This window comes from Ambystoma mexicanum, chromosome 1p (genome assembly GCF_040938575.1).
Source record: "Ambystoma mexicanum isolate Mex_15411 chromosome 1p, UKY_AmexF1_1, whole genome shotgun sequence".
NCBI lineage: Eukaryota > Metazoa > Chordata > Amphibia > Caudata > Ambystomatidae > Ambystoma > Ambystoma mexicanum.
Window position 1 is genome coordinate 1,010,903,502 of NC_090921.1, and position 19,090 is coordinate 1,010,922,591.

A 19,090-nucleotide genomic window follows, 5' to 3' on the forward strand; every position below is an offset into this window, starting at 1 on the left:
TTGGCCTAGCCATTTTCACTGGGGTTACAGGGTGTGTGATGTGACTTTGGCCTTACGGGTACTCACCGGCATCAATGGAGGACACATCTCCAGCCTCTGCATCTCTCACTCCCTCTGTCACCGCAAACGTGCATGACACTGCTGCACATTTCCTCCCATGCCTGCAGTTTAATAGGGGATGTGGTCCTCTTCCTGTGGCTGTGCCCTGGGCGCGCTGTGCGGCAAGGATGTTGCGCACACAGAGACGTAGATCGGCCCACCTCCTTTTACAGTCCCGCACTGTCCTGGGTGTTGTCCCCACTGCCAACACCTTACGGGCAAACTCCTCCCATATGGCCTTCTTCCGGATCTGTGTTTGACACCGTAGATCTGTGCAGAACACTTCGTCTGAGTGTTCTAAAAGTGTGTCGGCAAGCATTTTAAGTTCAGGTTCATTGAACCTGGGCTTGCACTTTCGGACAACAGGTAGCCTTGTCCGAGTATATGGGTGGTCACTCAGGTTTAGCCTAACACTCTTGTGTACTGAGGATTGCAATGGATTGTGTTTTTATAATGGCCGCTGGTGCATTTCCTGTTCTGACCATTACGTTATTTCCGGTGCCGGTAACAGTGGTATGCGCGAAGCATGATTCGGCATGCTTACTCGGAATCACCCGTTGAATCCGACAGCAGTTCTACACGGACACTGTAGCACCAGCATGCTGGTAATTCCTTTTTATTTTTAACCAAACAACTCGTAATGAGGCCCATTGGCAGCTAGGCATCCTATCCAGTGGGCAAAATCCCACATCAGCTACCTGGGAGTCCAGATCCCAAACAAAATAGGGAGAACATATTGCATACATTTCCCTCCACTGTTCAAAGAACTGCACAACGACCTGGAACGCTGGGATAAACTAGAGGTCTCATGGATAGGGAGAATCACAGCTTTGAATATGAACCTGGTACCAAGATTGATCTATCATTGTCTGGCACTTCCAAGCTGCAAACGAGCATCCTAAAATACGTTTGGAGTGGGGGAAAAACAGCGAATAGCTAAAAAAAGAATGCTCCGGAGAACGGGTAAAGGCGGCCTAGGGGTGCCAGACATTGCCAGATACTGCCACGAAGCGCAGCTTTCACAAGCCTTCATGTGGAAAATAAGCACCAACCAACCTTGGTGGAAGAAGCTAGAGGAAGACTGGAGCCAGGTCCCTTTAGAATCGCTTCCACAAATCGCAATGCTCCGGGACCCTCGCCCCTCCCCCCTCCCCCCAACTCTGGCCCATTAACAGCCACCAGAAACACTGTGGAAAGCTGGAAAAAGGCAGCTCGCCGATGGAACTGTAGGAGCACTGTGGTACCCCTGGCCCAATCTGGGATAACCCCGACTTTAGCCCGGGAATACTGCCAAACGGTTTCGACAAGTGGAGAGAGAGGGGCCTCAAGCAAATATCAGACTCTGTCTCAAACGGCGACCCACTAACATATGAAGCATGTAAAAAAAAAAAATTCAGGGTTCCAGAAACCAAAGGATTCCGCTATGCGCAACTCAGGCACAGGCTATCCCACAGCAACATAAAAGCACAGGGGGGCAGGGATCTAACAGCGCTAGAACTCACCCTAACGGCGATTGCCCCATCAGGCAAGATATCCACCCTATACAGACTATTAGACAGAGCAGACCCCAACAAAAAAGAAACCTATATGCAGAAATGTGAAAGGGACATATGAAAAGAACTGGGCCTGGAGGAATGGAACCAAATCTGGACTCAAATGCACAAGAGCTCAAAATGCATCACAAACAAAGAGGGAGCGATCAAAGTGTGCTACAGGTGGTACCTTACACAAGAGATTCTAAATAAAAGCAACCCAGCAATGCCATCACAATGCTGGAGAGGCTGCCCAGACACAGGCATATTGTTTCACCTTTTATGGACATGTCCGAAAACTATACAGTTCTGGAAAAAAATATTAGAACAAATCTGACTAATCACAGGATTGTCAATCCCATGGGACCTACGAATAGTCCTACTGGGGGCTACGGGCGAAGGGCAGTTTCTGGTGTCTGGCCGCCTAGCCGAACTATGCTCTTACCTACTCAAAAATCTCGATTGCCAGACTGTGGAAGCACCCCGAAGGCCTAGCAATTCCCATGTGGTGGACAAAATGCAGGGATATTGCAGAAAAAATAACTGCCTTCCGCAACGGAAACAGAAGTAAATTCTACAGTGTTTGGGCATCCTGGTTAGATTATGCAGAGCAATTTCCGGGTGTAACACGGCAACCTCCAAACCTCCGCTGGATGGCGAAGCATGACTAAAATGGCTGCCGTATACCTGAGGGACTCGCTCGTAAGCTGCCCAACGAACTAGAGCTCCCGGAACAGAGATGGAATCAGACCTTCATCTCCCCCCCACTTCAGTCCCATCCCTATAAACACTGACTCCTACCATTGTCTCCTAATTGCCTCCGAAATGCCCCAAGATTGAGTAACTATGCTTACGTGTATTGCTGCCCCCTCTGAGACCCCCGCCCCCCCAGACTTGTTTTATTATTGTTTTTCTATGCTTCAAATTCTGTTTTATGCTGCATTGACATGTTTTGAAAAACTCAATAAAAAGATCTGCTGAAAAAAAATACATATAAGAAAATGACCATTAATATACCACACCATTGTGTGGATCGTACACAAAGGTGTGCTGGACAGTATCGTAAACTATGAGTGCCTGTCACTGTATTCTTATTAGAGTGCATGAGTGTATGCCTATTATGCTGTCTGTGTATGTGAGCATCACCAAATGTATCTGGTGCCATATTGAATCAATGTGGGCACGGGCCTATATCAATGACAGTATGTCGTTACTAAGTGCATTTGAGAGAGGGTACCTGCATCAATATTTGTGCTTGCCTGCCAGGGTTAACCCCTCTCGCAGTGCATCTAATTCCATGTGCACATCTGTCACTCAAGCTCTGCTTTTGAAGGAGTCCGTCGCGGTGTGTGCCGTGCTCTCTCTGAATCACCTTGTGTGTGAGTGACAGGCGCTGCTCATTCAGAACTAGCGCACTTGAAATGGCAAAAAGCCTGACAACCTACATACAAACGAAGTTGAAAGGGGTACCTGTAGCATTCATATTTTAAGCAGTTGTTTCACCAAACCAAATGTTCTTGCCACCCATAGTTCTTTGCATTTGACTTATGGTAATGAGCGAGTCTCCAGACTGCACTCTTCCTACATCTGCCAATCCCAGATTCTTGTGGCAGATAGGGCAAAACGTATCTATGAGGCAGATTAAGAGATAGAGAGAGAAATGAGGCCTGTCTGCAAGAGGCCAGCAGCAGGAGTATGGGGAGTACACCAAGTTGTAAGGCCTTTTCCAGGTATTTCTCTGACTTTCTATTCATTGCAATGAGGTCAGTAAGACTGAGATTCTCCTCATCGGCACACCCGCTCCCTCCTTCCCTGTAGCTCTCTGGCCGGCCTCTCTTGGCCCTCTTCCTGCTTCCACCTGCAAGGCTGAAAACCTCAGGGTCATTTTCGACTCCACACTCTCCTTCTCTCCTCACATCTCGGACGTCTCTAAGAAGTCACACTACCAACTGCACCTCCTCAGAGGTATTCTTCCTTTCCTCTCCTTCCCCCAGAAGCTCACTGTCTGCAGAGCTCTGGTTCTCTCTAGGGTGGAATATTGCAACAGCCTCTTTCTAAAGCTGCCTGCTTCTACTCTCCGCCCTCTGCAACTTATCCAGAGCAAAGCAGGACTGCAAGACTTGTCCTTGGCCTCAAGCCCAGGGATCGTATCTCTCCAGGATTGAAATCTCTGCACTGGCTCCCAGTGGCTGCGAGGATTAAGTTCAAAACCCTCTGCATCGTCCACAAGGCCTTCTGGGGCCCCAATACCATTGAATCTCTCTTCCTAAATATCTTCCTTCTCGAGCTCTGCGCTCGTCCGCCTCCAACTCCCTCAGGGTCAGTCGCTTCTCCAAGCAACAAGTTGGTGGTAGATCTCTTTCTTCGGCTGGTGCCTCCCTCTGGAACAGCCTCCCTGCCTCCCTTAAACTTGAGGAGAACCATCTCCGGTTCCGGAAGCACCTTAAACCTTTCTCTTTGCTTCTGCCTTTTCTCCTCTCCTCTGCTGACCTCCTGGCTGTAACCGGAACTGCACTGGCTACCTGGACACCCTCTGATCTCGGGCCCAGGTCCCTCCCCTGCCAGCTTCACACACCTGCACTGGCCACCTGGCAACCCCCGCACTTGGGGACTGTTTTTGTATCCCTACACTTCCCCCTACCAGCCCTGGACAACTGATGTATGCACTTACTCTTGCACTTGCCACTTGTTGGCCGTTAACTGTTGTTATCATCTTTTCCCCCATGTACTGCACTGTCCCAGCCCCCTTCCCATGCACTTGCGAGATCTGAATGACACCTGGCCTAGTAGGATCGTTGTCTGTCCCCCCTTTGTTCCCCTCCCTTGCCTCGTCGCACCTTGAAACACTTGTGTATAGGTGCATTATAAATGTCATATCATGTTCGTGCATTGCTATGCAGTGTATAATCTGCTATATGTGATTTCAGGTTTGTCTGCAGATTACGGTCTCTGACTGCTCCCTGCATAACCCACTCAAATTCTTTGTTCCAAAACAAAATATGCATACCACCTATGCCACCCACACATGGCAAATGAACACCCCTCACAACTAACATCAGAACACTGCACACATCCAAAACCAACTTGCATGGCATGCCCTTAACCAATGCATTCTAGCACCCGGAACAAAAGACTCCCCTTCGGACACAAATTCCCCTATGCACTTCACACCGAAATGCCTCTGTTCTTGACACAGAACACCTACAAACTGACCCCTACAAAGTGCTCAGGCTATGTCCGGTCTGCATTCATCCATGCAAAAGGCACTGCTATCTTGCATTTTCCTCTCTATCCATGACCTCATCCACCCCTTCTCTTTTAGATCCGGCAGAGCACCTGGAGACCATGAAAATTGCAGCAGAGCTCAGTATAAATCCCAATAACATAACTGCCTCACTCAAAAGCACTAAGTCATTATCACACTTTGGACGAAATTCTGAGCACCTCTACTGTACCAAGACCCTCGTACTAGTATGCGTAGAGACAGTCATTGGCAACCAACAGACCAGAGTCTGACCACTCTCACAACCAGGGCATGCGAGTACCCATTTCAACATGATAATTGGGGCCCCCCGTGGGATGGTTATAATCAAAAGAAGGCAGCGGGTGGTTACTAGGTGCCGATGATCATGATACAGGCATACTGCAGGCAACTGAAACACTGAATGGCTGCTAAAAAACATTAAATCGCTCTTTGACAGCAGGGTGCTAATGTCCAGGAAACCTGAGTAAAAAGGCAATGAGGGGATAAGAATATTAGTTCACTGCATACTGCAAGGGGGAGGTGATCACCTGAGAGCATCAGCAAAGGTGGACTGTAACGTGTTCACTGCACACATCTAATGTTTTGAAAGGCCCTAATGCCATCCCTGCCCACAACCCCTTTGCTAGACTTCAGCTCTATAGCTTTCATATGCCTCTTTTTTTAGTACTCAGAGCCCCTCAACCATTCCCTGTATATCTGCAAAGCCTCAGCCTCAACCACTAATTCTGTATTCGAAACATATCCCGGTGTTCATCATACCCCAAATGTCAACACACCCGAGGGCTCCTTAAAAAGGCCTCGGACTTCACGTTGCGCTACACCCAGGTTCCAAAACATGTCCCCCACATTTCTACGCCTGTAGTTAGATAAATCAATTATCCTTTCCGCACATTTTTGGGACAAGTCGGTCTTTAATCTACGTTGTGCTAGTGTTCGATTACAGAGTCTTTTGGTCTATGGCTTGCAGCCCATACCTCTGCTGCTACATAATTTCAATTAACACGCATGTGCTCGAATTGCAGGTCTAAGTGTTGGGGCCAGTCGTCAGTATTGTAGCCTTACAGAGTCTTTTGGACTACAGTTTGCAGCCTCCCCCTACCCCTGCTGCTACATAATTCCAAGCACCGCAAGATAGTGAATTCATGAATAGCAGGGAAAAGTGTTGGGACCAGTCACCAATCTGCAGCTCCAGTGATAAACACATATGTCTTCCTAGAAAAATGAATACATTTATATTCTTTCACAAACTATGTAAAAGGTCATTATTTTTCATTAGGGACCATCCGTCCTGTATTGATTAATGTACAGGTGCACACAGGGCAGAAACACTAATATGTATTGTTCAATTCATAACAAAAACACTTTAGAAAATACATTAACCACATAGTGTACATTTTAAAAATGCATAAAGCATGACAACATATGCAGTACAAGCAGTATAAAGTGCTTGGCATGCTCCAAAGTGCTCTTTTTTGTAAACAGGACTCTGTATCACAAAAGTACAAATGCATACAAGTAGCTCAAAAAGACTACAATTTGCAAACCTACCACTCTTGGTCACAGTATACAAAATGCAAATGCATGAAAAGTGGCGGACATAATGGCTATGATAATAGTGCAATCTGCCGGATGGCACAACTAATCTAGGCACTGTGGCCAACTACTGTTCATAGGCCTAAACCAACAGGCCACATCAACCAACCAAGTACAAAAAGCTTCTACAGGTCAGCCCCACTAGTTTCCACGAACAAAGGCCGTAAGTGCATCTTCTTCAGGACCAGAAAAACTCCAACTTGTCAAAAAGGCCAATAGAGCTCTTGGGCCGGAGGACATGGCTAATGCGATGATTAAGGCTGCTCAGGAAGTTTGGGCACCCTTTATTTTTGCATTTGTTAAGCAAATCTTGAAGACTGAAGCGATACCACGTTTTTTGGAGGTCAGCAATAATTTTCCCCATCTGTAAGAAAAGACCCAGGGATAAGCCGTCAAACTATCGTCCGATTGTCCTCCTAGGTTCAGTAGGCAAACTCTTTGCAGCCTACCCCCTGCAGCAAATAAAGTTGTGGATTACTTGCAGTGAAAGAGAAGACCCTCGACAAACAGGGTTCATTAAAAAGGAGTTGGAATAGACTTAAACCTCCTCCTATTGAATCTTATAAAAGTAAAGGCCCATAAAGATAATATCAAGATCTACCTGGCTTTTATAGATCTAAGAAAAGCCTTTGACAGTATAAATCCGCAATGGCTGTGGTAAAAAATGGAAGCTTGGAATAGCCCTCCAGAGTTTCTGGCAGCAAATCAAGTCTCTTTACAATGCTACCAATGTAAGAATTCGTCTAAATGCCCAAGGGCTCCTAACAACGAAGATTAATATGTCAAAAGGTTTCAAACAAGGATGTCCGCTCGCTGCAACTTAGGTTAACCTATTCTTATCAGATGTTGAGGCTCATATGAGCAAGATCCGAACTCCCCCTCCTCCCCCAAAATAGGAGCCCAGCGTCTACCACAAATTCTTTACGCAGACGATATTGTGTTGATTGATACTACGCCAATTGGTCTTCAAAGGACCATGGATAGCCTGCATGAGTACCTTGCCATGAACAGCTTGGTAATGAATCCAGCAAAGACCAACATAATGGTTCTTGGCCCTCGAGGCCCGCTGCAGGGCCCTGCTTTCAAATGGTAGCTGGACAAGCAGCAGTTGGCAATCATCAACAAGGCGTTTTACTTAGGTGCCTTGATCAACAACAGCGAGGTGGACCTTTCACGACAGACAGCCTTGAAGGCAAAAAGTTGGCTTCTAATTGTCCACGGTCGAGTAATCCAAAAGAAATTTGGTACATTTTCGTTGTTGTCCATACTAACATTCTATAAAGCCAAAGTCATGACATCAGGCATTATTATACGGTGCAGAAGGATTTTTATGTACCCCGTGGGAAATCTGGACCACACTGGAAGTATCTTTCTGGAGGAAACTCCTCGGATTGTCGAACTTAATTCCTACTGCTGTCATCCGATATGAACTGGGTCTGACCTAACTAGCAGCGAGGTCACTATGGAAATCTCTGTCGTTTTACAGAAAATGTATACTGCCATGCCCCACTAGGCCTTACCGAATCTTGGAAGAGGCCCTGAAGAATGATAGCCTCGACTTGTTGGCCCTGAAGAATGATAGCCTCGACTTGTTGAAAACGGATGTGGTGCTCACCTGATACATCTGCAAACTGATCCCGATGAAATTACCAACAATCCCGCCAAGGTTAAATGGAAAATTTGGCTGACAACTGGATCAAGACGCAGGAGGATAAGAATGCAATGTATGTGGTTTAAAATTAATTTACTACCAACAAATCAACTACTGAAAATCTGTAAGCGAGCGTCGTCTGCTGGATGTTACTTTTGCATCAAGCTGGGAGATATAGAAACGTTAAAACACATATCTGTTATTCTGCACAGGCTTTATTGATTTGAGAACCAATTATTTAGGAAAATGGGTGACAATGCTTCACAATGTAGATGCAGAAGTCTTGTGGGCTTTCCTCTGTCAAGGACACCACTATTCATCAACTTCTAACTTGTATTGGTAGCATATTGTCGCTTTATAGATGACATTCTTATTGTGTGGCATGGAGCCTTTGACACACTAAAGGCTTTCTTTTTGTGGTTGAACTCCTTGAACACCAATTTGAAATTCACCCTGACGTCGAGTCAGAAAGAAGCATTTTTGTGTACTGTCGAAGTAACAAAAAAGGTAGCAGGCGCCCCTCTCTCGAAAGAACACAGCATGATAACCTGTTCTGTGGTTATTAACCACTTTGAGAGTTCGCAGCCATCTGCTTTTTGCTCACTGTACCTTTCACAAATGGGAAATATCCATTTGCATATCAGTCTTTGTCCCGCCCACATGAGCAGTCCAGCACCGAAATGCTATGGCAATTCCCTTCTGAACAAGAGTACCACCAGCAACCCCATACACGTGTTTCAGCCTGGTTGGGCCTCATCAGTGAGGTGATGCTGTGCCTCTCTGAGCACAGTAAGCAGGGAGTACACGTCTGGTTGCCCCCAGGTATCTCAGGGTGACCAATCCCAAGTTCCTTGCAAATATTTCAAAAAAAGCTAGCAGGCGCTCCTCTCCAGAAAGAACATGGCATGATAACCTGTTCTGAGATGAGAGTTTGCAGCGCGCGCTTTTTGCTCACTGTACCTTTCACAGATGGGAAATATCCATTTGCATATCAGTCTTTGTCCCATCCACATGGGCAGTCCAGCACTGAAATATTATGGCAATTCCTCTCTGAACAAGAGTACCAACCGCAACCCCATACACGTGTTTCAGCCTTGTTGGGCCTCAAAGACTGATATGCAAATGGATATTTCCCATCTGTGAAAGGTACAGTGAGCAAATAGCGTGTGCTGCAAACTCTCATCTCAGAACAGGTTATCATGCCATGTTCTTTCTGGAGAGGAGCGCCTGCTACCTTTTTTGAAATATTTGCAAGGAACTTGGGGTTGGTCACCCTGAGTTACCTGGGGGCAACCAGACGTGGACTCCCTGCTCCCTGTGCTCAGAGAGGCACAGCTTCACCTCACTGATGAGGCCCAACAAGGATGAAACACGTGCATGGTGTTGCTGTTGGTACTCTTGTTCAGAGAGGAATTGCCATAGCATTTCGGTGCTGGACTGCCCATGTGGGCGGGACAAAGACTGATATGCAAATGGATATTTCCCATCTGTGAAAGGTACAGTCAGCAAAAAGCGGGTGCTGCAAACTCTCATCTCAGAATAGGTTATCATGCCATGTTCTTTCTGGAGAGGAGCGTGTGCTACCTTTTTTGAAATACTGTTAAAGTAAGACATAAGAGAGATAAGTCAGGCCTTGCAAATTCTTTAATATTTTGCTAGACCTGCAGGTCCAACAACTTAGTTTATCTACTCAACCTAAGACAAATGCACTGGGCACATGGCAACGGAGGATAACAAATGTAAATGCGCTTTATGTAAAATGGTGCATGCCACCACAAACGCACATTATGTTTGGCGCTCTGCTACCATCCAGAGGACAACCATGCACAGTGAAACTTTTATTTGATATTTACTGCAAACAAAGTAAACGTAAATTGCGATACAAAGTCATGTTTACAAACTAGAGCACTTGGGGCACGTCAAGAACTTTATACTGCGTGTACCGTATGTTATTTCATGCTTTATGCATTTTTTTATTTGCACTATGTGTTTTATGTATTTTCTGAAGTGTATTTTATTATTATTATTTCTTTATTTGTTTAGTTTCAAAGAAACTTTACAAAACTTTAAGAAACAAAACACTAAGACAATAAAAACACAATATGTCAAATCTGTTATTCCATTAAAACCAACACAGTCGGCCTCATTCCGAGTAGGGCGGTAAGGGATACCGGGCACCGGTAAGGAGACAGGTGCCAGTAATCCCTTACCGCCCTACTACAAGGTCCCTTAGCGGTTCCCTTCCTTAACACCTGGTCTGACCAGGTGTTAAGGACGGGACCCGTTAAGGGACCTGGGCGCAAATAATGGGCTTGGCATACGCCAGCCCGTTATTTGTGCCCTCCCCATTCCCATTGAGCCCTATGAGAGCTCAATGGGAATGGGGAATGGTTTGGTGAATGGGGACTTACAGGTCCCGCCAAGGTCTGACTAGACCGGTAAGTCCCCATTGCACCAAACCGGACACGGTACCATTATTGGTGGCAGTCATGGCCCAAATAGCGCCATGACTACCACCAACCTCGGAATGAGGCCCAGTATGTCCTACATAAAAACATCATACATTTGCCAGGGCATCAAATATCCAACTAAAACAAATTACTTACTTTTTATAAAGGACAACAATTATATTCTGACAATAGTTCTTCTTACACTATCTAAACGTTTCTTAATAATTAGCCACAGATGATACATAGCAATATGTACTTTCTGGCTATCCGTATTGAGACAATAGACCCAAAAATGATCACTCTTTATGTATTCATAGTTCTGTACAAATGGTCCCAACCAATTCATATATTCTGGACCCAGTATCCTACATTCAGTGAAAATGTGCTTGGCTGTCTCTGGATATAAAGTATTGTGACACAACCGACAATATCTGTCTTTTGTATCACAATAAGTGTATTTTGTTATGAACTGAACAATAAATATGTCCATGTTTCTGCCCTGTGGATCACCTGTACATTAATCAATAGAGGCAATGAAAAATAATTACTTTTTACATAGTTTGTAAAAGAGTATAAATGTTTTCGTTTCTCTAGGAAGACAAGTCTTCTTAGGCATTTCAGGGCCCCTGGAGTTTCTTATATATACCAGTCTGCAGCTCTGCATGTTACAGCTATAGAGAGTCAATATCGACACACAACTTTAGGAGAATCCCTGTTTGTTATTCATTGGTGATCTGATTGTGCAGAATTGTATACATGCCATATCCTTTGCGTAGTGCTATGGGGATGGAGAAGACAGATGATTCAGCCGTCATAACCAGCTAAATGGCTTTGACGTCTGATTGACGGTCTGCCAGAGTGCTGTCAATGAGCTCTGGAAATGGTGGAAAAATTCCGGAAATTTTTCAGTGCTTACTAAATCCCCTAGATCTAATTCTGAGTGATGGAGAGATCAATCCAACTGATGACAATATAGATGGTAACACTGACGAAGTTACGATTGCTAATTCTCTTTTGGAATTGTGTTATAATCACCAACGTACAGCAGTGGCTAAATGCCCAGGGCAAGTAAGTGAAGCGATTGTGCATGAGGAAAATTGGAGTGGCATGACAGAATAAAGACCAAACAATAGCTCGCTGGTTACGCAGTACTTGAACAAGTGAAAAAACGACTCCTCTAAATGATTCAGTTATATCTCATTTATCAGATCCTACTCTGAATGCATTGCTCCTGCTAAAAAAAGAGATTTAAATTAACAAAAGAAGCAGCGTTCCATGTTGGAATTGATCATCTTGCAACTAAAACTAGGTAGTGCCCTGGATAAAATTACAAAAGCAGCAGGTAGTCTTTGTCCCTCACTAGCGCTTATAGAAGATCTGTCCCTTAAAGATCCATCTCTAGTGGACATGTCTTGGGCTTCTGGGCAGGATACCCTATTATGCACAAGCATCTCTATTGAGGTAGAAGCAAATGAACAAGCAAAAAGAAACACAAGATACGGAGGGTAAAAGGGAATGAGGAAAAGAAAAGATAACCAGACTAGATATGTACACAGAGAAAAACATTCTGAAGGAAACCACAGACATGTATGCTTTAAGCCATAATACTGCTAATAGACAAAATAAAGGGAACGGTACAAAGGGTCCAAAACACTCAAGAACGCTTGTTTAGATAATTGGCTATATAAAACCAAGCAACATAATCCACTGGATAAAGAATGTTCCTGGGGTGAATGTCATTCAGCGCAATCAGTAGCCTCGAAATATGAAATAGTTAATCTGGTAGAGATGAGATCACCCTGATGGTGGCTGCTATGGGTTTACCTGAGGATAACCGAGTGGATACGTCTGAAGAACTGATCCCGCTACAATAGTAAAGTCTAAAAAAGATTTTTGTAACAACTGTACCTCATTTATTATAAAAGAACTGTTTCCTACCAAGGATAGCTCACTGATAAACAGAACGTTTGTTTTGCCTTTGCTGTATACGATTCTGATGCTCTGCGATTTCTTCCTGGGACATTGGCTACATAAATATTTTCCAATGGATGGGGGCCAATGCGACATGTGTACACTGCACTTCGAGCCATGTGGTCTCTTTGGTTATGGACAGTACTCAGTTGATATTAAAAATGAGGTTTGACGTTCTGATATCCGATAGTGTATCTCGGATTAAAGAGATAAAGCCAAACATTGATTATAAAAATCTTAAGGTCATATGTAAAAAAAAAATCAGGGAGGGGTTCTGACCAAAATAGACTGCCCTACTGAGGATGGGGCCATGGAAAGCAGCCAATGGGTTTTGGCTGCTGTGGATCTTATAACATGGTTTCCTTTATTGACCCCAACAATAGGTAATTCATTTTAGGAGCTTGAGTTGAAATACGCGTGGCTACAAGATCTTTATGCATGAAAATGGGGGATTTCAATTACTTTGTAAAAACGTTTTCTTGCTATATAAGATTGTTATTGACTGATAAACTGTCCTTTGTAGGATAGCATTACAACAACGCCGTGGTCGGCCCGATAATTGGTGCAAATAAAGAGTTTACATTAACCGAGTTGAAAGACCATATAGAATGTCCACTGTCTTAGCTAGGAAATTAAGGCTTAATCTGGGTACACATTGCTGATGGGTCTTCATTATTAACACATATGATCCTCCTGGTGGAGTTCAGACTAGTAAGATCATGCAGTCACTAATAGTTATAATGAATAGTTATTCTTAAATTAACTCTCCTCTGATAACAGTGGGGGGAGGAGGGCACTTTAATGCCCACTAGGGCCAGCATGAGACTATGGAGGCCTCCAAGTGGCTAGCGTCATGGGTCACTCACCAGTGACTTTCTATTGCCCAAAGAAATGAACAATCAAGGTAATCAATGACTTAGTTGCATGTCGAGCCGATATTTGATCATGCTAAAGGGTCACATCAAAGGTGATATCCCAAGAAAAACGACCTTGTGCATGGGTAATAACAGCAGTACTTTGGTTATGTTTTTGTTAATGTTAACCTAGAGAACATGGTGAGCGGGTTTGTTTTAACTCCCACGATGTGCAGTGATCACGGCTTGGGAAACACATGGAGTTAAATAACATCTACATATTTGGCAGAATTACCAATTTCTTATAGAAACTATCCAATCTGGCCTTCCGGTACTTCCACGGATTGGATTGAGGAACTGATTTCTGAATATGCAAAGATAGGAAAAAGTTGAATTGGTGGGTCGATAGAAGAAGGTAACATAGTGATCTAAGATGCTAAACAAGCAGAACAACAAAGATTGAAACATCAGACAATCTGGCATTGGTTGAAAGTATACAGACCAGACACAAAAGAGGCAATACCCATGATAAATACATTGAAATGACAATATAGAAAATGGCTTATTCAATACAAGCTTGCAACCAACAATGCTCGTTGGTGCCTTTTGTTAGGTATTTTACGGTCAGCTAATACCAAGAAATTCTGGCATGTGTGAATACATTTAAAATAGTCTCTATTAATAGATTACTAAACCCCATATTACTAAACCCCATATCTGAAAACATATCTGGTGGCATTTCTCACAAATTAGAGCAAGGGCTGAGCCCAAACTCTTTGATATGTTTGATACCATACTGTGCAAGTCTTCAAAAATATAGTCCGTTTAACGGATGACAATTACATTATCATTGAAATCCTTCTCGCCCCCAGGCCCAGATTGTTTTTGTAATATGGCTATTAAGCATAACCCTGAGCTGTGGGACAATTTGTCACATTATCTTACAATTACTCAGGATAACTGTGCCCCTAACTCATGGAGTAATTCTATATTCATCCCTGTATTCAAAAATGGACACAGGACCTATCCAGTAAACTACAGTTTATTGGCTGTGCTAGATATTAACAGTAAGATCTTCTCTTATAACATATTAGAGGACAGAGGCCAAGGGGGAGCCTCTCTTCATTCCACACAGAATTCCGAAGGGGACAATCAGCTTCACATAAAGGGATGGTTTTACAATTGCTGATATGCCAAGCAGATAGGATTTCACTCAATACGCTCTATGCTACCTTGATAGAGTTTGGTTCAGCCTCTGACATCGTAGACCGTAATAGGCTTTGGTATAAATAACACAGCTCGGGTATCCTAGATGGTTTATTAACATACTTATTAGACTCCACTCGGAAACCTCAGTAAGAATTATACTGGATTCGAAAGGTACATTATATCAATCTATGCAGATAAATGGTGGCCTTAGGGAAGGGTTTGTCTTGCTGCTTGCATTATTTAATCTGTATTTAGAAGATTTGCCAGACTATCTTTTTTGAATTCATAACTACCCTCCCAGGATTAGTGGGAAACCTATTACCAAGCTGTGATGTGCCAATGATACTGTTGTCTTAGATCAAATGCTGGTAGGGTTAAAATGCTAGTTATCTGATTTATGTGAATAGGCAATGATTACTTAGTTGAGAATTAATTTTCAGAAAACTAAGATACTGCCATTTAGTAGGAAAACATCTAAAGTCATTATACATTGGGATATATATGGCAATAAAATAAAGGAGGCAAGTCAATTTGTTTACTTAGGTGTCTTGCTTAGCAGCCTCAATATAGATATCTGTACTCGAGAACGGAAGTACAACAATGCGCAAGCCCGTTATGTTGGAATCAGTCAATTTATGTACCAGAAAAAGGGTTATTTTATGCATGGGCTACTTAAGATATACAAACAGCAAATTATGCCAATTGTTACGTATGGGATGGAAACAAGTTTTGTGAAGATGTACGTATATGACTAGACAAACCGGAAAGGGCATTTTGAAGTGCTATTTTAGGATTACCTGCATGTACCTCAACATAATGTATTAGATTAGAACTAGGCTTGATTTCCGTGGATGACATAATTGAAGTGTACAGATGTATCTTTTATATGCGTATTCATATGACTTATGAGTCCATGATGGGTATTCTAGGCAAACTACTACTTAACAATTACAATCCTTAATGAATTTTACTGAAATATGCAATAAGCTTTATTGTAAATTAATTGAAAAACCAGATGGGAATAGGTGATTTGAGTGACTTAAAATGGACTTCATTGACAAAGTATGACGGTGGCACTGGAGTATGCATGTAACTTATTATTGCTTGCTGAGTTTTCTACCCAGATGTTTCCTTTTTAGTCACTCTGAAGCACCTACTGCGTTTTCCTTCTCCGAAGTTATGGACATTTTTATGAGGCTACGAATTAATCTGTTACTTTCGCAATTAATACTGGTACTACAAAAGGGATACCTAGAGAACACAGGATCTGCAGAGCATGTTTGCTTCCTCGTGTGTTCGAAAGTACTAAACATCTATTAACCCAATGCATAAGCTTTGAAGTAGATATCTGGGAGATCCTGTGAACAATTTACAGCATACCTCTCAACTCACATGCCTTTGGTGGATGTCACTGCCAAGTAAGCAGCTCTCTTACCCGCCAAGTGGCAAACCCCTTTCACGCCCATATAGGTCATTGGGCTTTCACCTGCCTTGGGGCCAAAAAAGGTTGAGAGCTGTGACTTACAGTGGTTAGACACTGACCAGTTCTGGGCCCATTGATTTCAAGTAGATAAGCATTGCTAACTATTGCATTCATGCACCTATGGAGGAAGATTGGCATTAAGGTCAAGAAATGAATAGCAATGTGAATGGATTTATATGATATGTTTCACTGATGTTTAAACATTTGTAACATATGCATTTTATACTGGTTCAATGTTTATAATCTTTTTGTGATTGATATGTATATTTTACACGCTTTTTACTGTTATAAATTGTATGTAAAGTTATATTGAACTATTTGCACATCGAAATATACAAGTCCTCTCCTTTTATATTTGTGGGAAAGGACTTGAATACCTCATCCATTTTTAATTTACTATTTTAACGTCAGGACTAGGAACATTGCAAGTTACAGGTGTGATGTGCCCCTACAATGCCGGGTGTCCCAAAGTGACATTTGAAAGCACACTTGGAAATGGTGAAATCGGCAACCTCCAGAGAGCATCGTCATACCACTATGCCGGTCATCAAGTAAATGTCTGTCCCCTTCTGCAAGTCCCGACAGTAACCTTAGACCACCTGTCAATCTGCCCTCAGCCAGCCTGAATCGTATTAAGTTGTCACAGAGTCAACTATACTCACTGTGCAGCGAGAAGTTTCACTGTTTTTCAGCTGCTATTGTGCCTTTAGCGACGCCCCTCGTCTCGCTGCCAGTCGGCAGTTTGTTTTAAGTGGAAGGACTTTTGGTAGAACTGTCTTCTTTCCTGCCCTTAGCCAGGATTATAGATACTAGTTCCTATTAGAGGAAGGCACCTACCAGTACGTCTTAATCATGTGACCTACACTGTACGTTCCCTGATGAAACGTGCAGTCTACATTAGCGCCACAGATTAACTCTGTTGTTTTGCTTGTAATGTTATGGTTCAACTTCTGCGTCACGACTTTACATCATCCCTTCAGCCTACATGGGATCATCGTAGTGCTTGAGTGCTTACTCCTGGAGCCATGCAGTTTCCATGCAAACTTTGAAAGTGTATTTGGGTAAACACAGGCTACATTTCAAGACTTCTTGTCTGGAAAGGCTGACCGTAAATGAATCTCTGCGCATGCTTTAGAAACAAACTAGTTCTGATTTTGAGAGGTAAAGAGAGGTCTGTGGCTTTTAGAGGTGGTTCTGGGTATGGAACATTGGAACTACATACCTTTAAGTGGGATTCCCATAATTGGATGGGGGCCTATCGGAACGTATTACGTATTGGAGGCCAAATTGTGCTGGGCGTGGCTTAAATGAGTAGGTAGCTTATTTTTTTATTTATTGGACATTTTAATGGCACCTATACACAAGTGTTTTCAGGCGCCACAAGACAGGCGGGGGCATGGGAACAAAAGTAGAACAACAGAAACTGTTATTTTGGCCTTGTGACAATCCTACTGTGCAAGTGCATGGCAAGGTGGTAAGTGTGTGGGGGGCTGAGGGGGTAGAGGGAGAGAGCAGGAGTGTGGTGCCCACAAGGGTGGAGGCTGGCAAGTGCTGTATGGGCCAAGGCGGCAAATGCCAGGGGAAGAGGGGGAAAGGGATGATGAGTGTGGTGGACAGGGAGGACCAGGTTGGGCTAGTGTGGGAAAGGGATCCCAGGGGCAAGTCCTGGCAAGTAATGCTGGGGGGACTCGTAGGCGGATGGTATGGCTCTGTAGGGACCAGGCCCCAGTCGCAGTGGCAGAGGGAGATTTAGAAGGGGAGGGAGAAAGGGAAAGAAGAGGAGAAAAAGAAAGTCTGGAGAAGTTTCTAGAACTTAAGAAGATCCGGCTCAAGTTTGATGGGGGCAAGGAGGCCGTTCCAGAGGGAGAAACCAACCGAGGAAAGGGATCGTCCTCCCACTTTCTGCTTGGAGAAATGTTTGACCTGCAGAGAGTAGGAGCCAGAGGACCGAAGGACTCTGGCAGGGAGGTATTTAGGGAGGGGGAGCTGGATGTACAGAGGTTCCAGGCCCCAAACAGCCTTGTGGATCCTTGCGGTCCCCGGGAGCCAGTGGAGAGATTGCATGATATGGTATCATAGTTTATTTAGCACCTATACACGTGTTTCAAAGTGCTTTACAGCAAGGAAGGGAACATTCCACCGACATTCTTATATGGCCACGAACAACAAGAATGTGAATTTAACTACCGTACTCGGTTTGACAACATTTCAGATAGTGCAAGTGCTAAAAACAGATAAGGAAGGAAGGGGGTGGGGTGGGAGGGGAAAAAGGAAACAGACAGACAACTACCATACTAGGACTGACCACATTTCTGAAAGAGCCGGAGATGACATTTCTGATAGAGCCGGAGAATACAAGAGGGGAGGGAGAGAGAAAGGGGAGAAGAACAAAACAAGCAACTATTGTACTAGGCCTGATGACATTTAAGATAGTGCTGGAGTGGGAGGAGTCCGGGGGGTGGAAACAAGTGAGGGAAGGGGGAGGAGACAGACAGTTGAAACTATCATACTAGATCCATGGACAATTCTGATAGAGTAAGTGCATAGAGGAGAGAAGGGAGTGGGGGCAGAGAATAAAAAAGTGAGAGAGGAGAGCAGGGGGGAGAGAGTACAGTTGCAGTGGTCAGTAAAACACAATATTACAGAGAAGAAATGTAAGCAAGGATTCCAGAAGGCAATGTGCACAACATGAAACTGGGCAATCCGGCGTACGAATTGAATGGGCAAAGCACAAGAGTCAAAGTGACCAGAATTCAATGAAGCAAGGTCACCAGGCGTATGGGTTGAAAGGTGAGGCACAAGAGTCAACGTGTCGAGTCAATTCCAAGCATTTGCAACAGATCGGTGAGGCAAAACCAATGTTGAATCAAGACAAAACGTGCAGCAGTAATGAGGTGTAAAAGGGGGAGGGGGAGAAGAGAGCAGGAAGCAGGGAGCGGTGAGAAAAAAGATAACATGAGGTGCCAGGAAGGGAGGGGGGAAG

The 19,090-nt window shown here is 43.9% G+C and overlaps 1 protein-coding gene across 3 annotated transcripts in view; it reads right to left on the reverse strand.

Annotated features, from left to right (window-relative positions):
- PDPR (pyruvate dehydrogenase phosphatase regulatory subunit) overlaps nt 1-16,920 on the reverse strand; it is a 1,147,433-nt gene extending 1,130,513 nt beyond the window's left edge. For all 3 annotated transcript variants that reach the window (XM_069655114.1, XM_069655129.1, XM_069655120.1), the window contains exon 1: nt 16,770-16,920. The gene's annotated coding sequence lies outside the window, so the exon portion shown is untranslated. The remainder of the gene's footprint in view (nt 1-16,769) is intronic.
- Between the last annotated feature and the right edge of the window lie 2,170 nt (nt 16,921-19,090).